This window comes from Elephantulus edwardii, unplaced genomic scaffold (genome assembly GCF_000299155.1).
Source record: "Elephantulus edwardii isolate Elephantulus edwardi_28Jun2011 unplaced genomic scaffold, EleEdw1.0 scaffold00003, whole genome shotgun sequence".
Classification (NCBI taxonomy): Eukaryota; Metazoa; Chordata; class Mammalia; order Macroscelidea; family Macroscelididae; genus Elephantulus; species Elephantulus edwardii.
In genome coordinates, this window is record NW_006399753.1 from 17,346,510 (window position 1) to 17,352,509 (window position 6,000).

A 6,000-nucleotide genomic window follows, 5' to 3' on the forward strand; every position below is an offset into this window, starting at 1 on the left:
GTGTGTGTGTGTGTGTGTGTGTGTGTGTGTGTAGTATTGTTGTTGTGTACCATTGAGTCATAACTGACCCATAGCTTCATCTTACATTCTTTGTATGTTGTTAGGAGTTTCTATTCCTTAGAAAAGGGCACCATGCTTGGAAAAGTGGAGGGTCAGCAAAAGAGAGGAAATCTACTGGATTGACACAGTGGCTGCTGCAATGCACTCTGTATGTCAGAGATGAAGAGGATGGCACGGAATAGGACAGGATTCAAATCTGGTTTTCATAGGATTACTAAGATTTCTACTCAACCTAACAACAACATTATTATATCTTAGTCACCTTGAAGGACCCCTGGGGCCACAATAGTTAAGCGCTTGGCTACTAACCAAAAGATAAAGATTGGCAGTTCAAATCCACTGAGTGGTTCTATGGGCAAAAGAAAGTCTATTCCTAGAAATATCACAACCAAGAAAACCCTATAGGGCCAGTCTTTTCTGCCATGTGGGGACACTATGAATTGCAATAAACACGAAGGCATCCACAACATCACCTTAAACAACCAGTCTCATCTAACAGCAAGTCTATATTCAGTCACAGACCGGATGCAGTTGTATCTGTGTCACTTGCATCACAGCTCCTAAGCTTCATCCCCGATCTGAACTGTTGCCTGAGTGGTTTTATGATTTCTCTGCGGGGTTATGCTCTTCATTTTCCTTACATCATACCACTCTGGAAAAGGCTGGCGACTCTTCAACGACTTCCTTAAGTTATTCCACATTTGCACCACTAGCATAGATTTGTTATGCTACAGTGAAAAGAGAGAAAAATGTTATGTCTGTGTCCTGAAATTAAGCAGACAATGACTCCTACTGGACTATAAAAATGAAGACAAATATAAATGCATATCCACAGACTTTATTTTCCCCACTATGATACCAACAGTTCTTTCAGAGGTGCGTTTGAGGTAAGAGACAACGGGTTCACCTGGGGGCAGCTCACGAAATGTGTGCAGACAGCAGGCTGGAGAGGCATTTCTCGGAGAATGGAAAGCATCCTGTCCTTTAGAGCATTTTCATTATATAAGAAAGGAAGCTCGGTTATGATAAATGAAATTATTGAGAAAAACTGCAGAAGTGGATGAAAGTCAGGATGGTGCTGGCTTTCCTCTGAACAACAGCCTGCTTCGAGTCATCACCCTAGAAAGATGCTACGTGTGTTTTTATTTATCAATGCTCTCTTCCTTCGATCCCTTTCTCAAAGCTCAAATCAATTTCAAAACTTCTGCTGCACTTTGGATTCTAACATCTCATGACTTTAGTAATGCAGCAAAAAGTCACCAAATTATTTTAATTAACCTCACAGGCATATTTTCCCTCTTGAAATTTCTTATCCAGTCACCCACCTAGGTCTTTTCACACTATTCTGTTCTCTATTCCCTTCCAATAAACAAGACAGATGTGAGGAGGGAGACAGGGAAGGAGATGAGGAAATCTTACAAATATAATCTTGAAAAAATATATTTAATCTATGAAAGAAACTAGACTTAAAAGGCCACATCCTACAAAATGGCTTATATTTAAGGGGGTGGGGGGAAGGCAGATTTGAAGCTGTCCTATTAGAACTGAGGATGATGGTTTACTTTTAGTAATGAATAGAGACAAGTTAGGAGCAAAAAGACAGCTTCATGGATGCTGTATCTTGATCTGCCTACTTATAACTAAAAGAATAGACTCAGAACTATAACCAGGAGAGAATAAAATAGATGAATGGGGCCTTAGAGAATCAAATCTTTAAATCTATATCAAAAAAGCTTTTCCAACAGGGTAAAAGGAAAACTAAAAAACCAAGGAACAATACTTAGCAATCACATATCTGGTAAGGAACATTTATCTAAAAGTTATGGTATACTACAGCACCTCAACAAGAAAAAGGTAAACAACCCGATCACAAAATGGGCACAGGGTATGAATAGATACTTCACCAAAGAAGATATTCAGATGGTGCACAATCACATGAAGAAATGGTCAAAATCCCTAGCTCTAAGAGAGATCCAAGTCAAAACAACTATGAGACATCATCTCACCCTAACAACAATAGCAAAGTTCAAAAGGGCAGCAAACAACAAATACTGGCGAGGTTATCGAGAGATTGGAAATCTTATTTATTGCTGATGGGAAAATAATGATACAGCCACTATGGAAAGTGGTCTGGCACTTTCTTAATAAGCTGAAAATATATATACCACTTGGTGAAAAAAAAAATTCCACTATGGGGAATATACCCTAAAAACCCAGAGTAAAAAATTAAACAGATGTATACACATCCATGTTTATCACTATGTTATTTACAATGGCAAAGAGAGAGATGGAAGCAACTCAAGTGCCCATCGACAAATAAATGGATAGAAAAACTATGGTACATCCACACAGAATATCATGTAGCATTGAAAAACACTGAACTCATAAAACATTACACATCATAGGGGAGCCTGGAGAAAATGATGCAGATTGAGATCATCTCAGTCCCCAAAGGACGAGCACTTCATAACAGTGCTGTTATAAGCATGGGGGCAGGGGGAGGTTGGGGAGAGAATGGGAAAAAAGTGGATAGTGAGCAACAAAGTAGAACAGATGAGGGGGAAAACTGTCCAAAAAGAATATATGACCATCATTGTGTGTATGACAACAGTCTACAACAAGGGGTGCATTGCAAGGTAGGTTTGGGGAGGAGGGAAGAAGAAAACATCTAACAGTTTAAAAAGATCATAAATAAAATTTTTAAAAAGATATTAAGACTGAAAGGACTTCAACAAACCCCTATTGTATTTATTAATCATTAATAAAAAAAAAGAATGGACCCAGCTGGTGCTAAGTGCTCAATCAGTACATTTACAATATATGCATTTTCAATAAGTACAATGAAACCCATCAAGCTGGTTCCACTGCTCTAGAGTTGCTTCTGACTCGCGGAGACCCTTCGTGAGGTTTCCCAGGCTGTAAATGTTAATGGGAGAAGCCCACTTTCTCTTGCTCCCATGAAGCAGCGGTGGGTTGACAAGCACCAGCTTTGCAGTTAACAAAACAACATTTAATCCCATGCCACCTTTCTGTCTGAAGATCAAGTCATTCTTCAGAAAAGAATGGGTAAAGGAGGAGCGAAAGAAAAGTACAAATAACAACAAGCCGTGGATGTGGGGATGTCTGTGGACTGGGGAAGAATGTGGAAGATAGGGGGTGACTGCTGGGAGTACTCATCCAAGAGAACAAATGTCCAGGCGAGGAAGTACCATCATGGCCCTTTGACAGAGTCAGAAACTGGAGGGGCAGTAGGAAAAAAGAAAGCAAATCACTTCTAACAACTTAGTACTGAGCTGAGAGGGAAGAGAAACGCTCTGGATTGAACTGTGTTAACATTTTTAAGACTAAACTGGGCTGGATTTCTACACTTCTGAGAAGGAAGCTCACCGCTCATCACTGGCCATCCTGCTCTGGTCACTTTCCTGTTGCTCTGAGGCCGGAAGCTACATTTTCCTCATTCCAAGCACCAGCAGGCTCACCCATGGCGGCCAGACCAGGAAGCAGGACAGGCTCACCGCTCTGGCATAGTGACACCTTGGGTGTCCTCTGCATCACAGGAGTGCATGGTGTGATACGGTGGCTGGAAGTGAGGCCGTCGGGTTGGAGGGCACTCAGAACTTGAGTGCTTGGGAGAGTTGCTGCTGTTATTGGCAGGTGCTGTCTAGTCGAGATCTGAACCCTCTCCTGTCCCGTGCCGTCCTCATCAACCCTGACACACGTCAGCCCTTTGCTGCAGTCACTGTGTCAACCCATCTCATCGAGGGCCTTCCTCTCTTTTGCTAACTCTCCACGTTTCCAAGATGATGTCCCTTTCCAAGGAATAGCCTCTCCTGAGATGCCCGAAGTCTGTGAGAGGAAGCTTTGTCATCCTTGTCTCGAATGAGCACTCTGGCCACACTTTTCTCCAAGATGTATCTGCTTGTTCTTTTGGCAATCCGTGGGACATTCAGTAGGAAGCCCTCAGTGAGATGTGGGTTGACACAAGATTTCAACAATGGCTTAGGCAGAATGGAGATTGTGAGGATGGATCAGACCTGGTCAGGGTTTTGTTCTGTTGTCCATGGGGGTCTCTACAAGTCAGAGCTGACTCGATGACACCAAACAGCACGGTCAATACAAGCACAAGTCATGTTCACCAAAATGGAATAGGTTTGCCCGGTTAAAACTGCAGATGGAGGGGAAGGCAACACCCTAAATCACTCCACATCCGTGAACTGATGTGAGGGGAGTTCTCCTAGGTTATGACCTCCAATGTCTTTCATTTCACTAGGGATAACAGGGAGAAATTTGAGTGAGTGTAGAGTCTTGGGGAACTCACTACCACCAACGAAGAAATGCCAAGAGTGAAGTGTGTCTTTTTTGGACCCAGGCACCTATCTGAGGAAGTTCCAGGACACTAGGAAAGATCTCAAGGATACCATAGGAAGATCTCCAAGGAATGCCTGACCTACAGATGGTGAAGGAAACAGGACCCTCCTCCACCACTAACAGAAAGAGAGAGGGGCCTCACCTCAAGCTGGCACCCTGAATTTGGACTTCCAGACTCCTCAATTTTAAGAGAATACATGTCTGCTAGCTAAAGCCCCCCCCCCAAAAAAAAAGGAAAGAGGGTGGGGAAGAAACTACAGAGAGATATGAAATCTTTCTAAGATGTCATCTGTGGGCTGCAGAGAAAAATCCAAGAGGCCAGGAGAAGGCAATAGTTGGGGAAAATAAACTCTTTTCTTTTCTGCTAGTGCATCCCATGGAGTGTAGATTTTCAATAGCCCAGGCACAGTGGCCCACAAGGAGATACCCCAGGTCTGAGCAGAAGCTGCCAGTCTTTATTTTGTCAATTCTATGGTACACAACAATATACCCGTTAGGCCACTAGAGCTCCCTAATATCTAGAATATATAACATGCAATATAAAGTATGTAGGAGAAAAACATAAATAGGAGACTTTATGTTCCTTCCTAATACAGGGGAGTTCTGGTGGCTAAGGAGTTGCACTGCCAACTCTAAGGCAAGCAGTTCAAATCCACCAGCTGCTCCATGGGAGAAAGGTCGGCAATCTTCTCCTGTGTACTTTACAGTCTCTGAAAACCTGTTGGAAGATAGTTATGGTTGGCTCCAACTTGACAGCAATGCGTTGTTGTAGATATATGTTGTTAGTGTATCGTCAGGAAAGATAGGAAGACATTGATGGACACAGTGACTGCTGCAATGGGCTCAAGTGTGTCAGATATTATGAGGGTGGCACAGGATAGGTCAGGGTTCATGTTTGTGGTTCATGAGGTCATCATGAGTCCCACTCGACTCGATGGCACCTCACAAATTACACACACACACACACACACACACTTCTATATTTATGTTTTCAACATCATAAGGAATCAGAAAGCGGGAGATGTTGACGGACTATTCCACCAACACAGCTGAGTTGGAACAGGGCTCTAAGGGTGAGAGAATGCAGACTGAGCGACTACCCAGCATCCTGTTATACAATCCTTTCTCTAACTTCTCATTAGAAGCATATTTGATCTTGATTCTAAGACCATTTCAATTTGTTTTGCTGCTTTCCTGAAACTAGATTTTTCTGAAATGGTCTCTATAGGCTCTGGTTAATTTGGAAGAAGCAATCAGAGGAAATGTAATTACCTGCCCAGATTTCCAGATACTCAAGCCCGAACATGGCTGTCTAAAGAGTCCCTCAGGTTTCTCAGTTCTTGCAGAGATGCCAGAGTCAGCCTGGGTTCTGACGGCGCTGCAGCCGATACATCTCCTCGCAAGACTCGCCAGGCTGCACCTGCGATTACTGCTCAGCCTCCAAAGGGAAGTAACACGTGTTCCTGAAAGGCTCAAACCTGCTTTATGAAAAAAAAAGAAAAAATATATACAACCATAAAAAATACATATATCACCATCAAAAATATATATAACCATCAAATATGTATATCA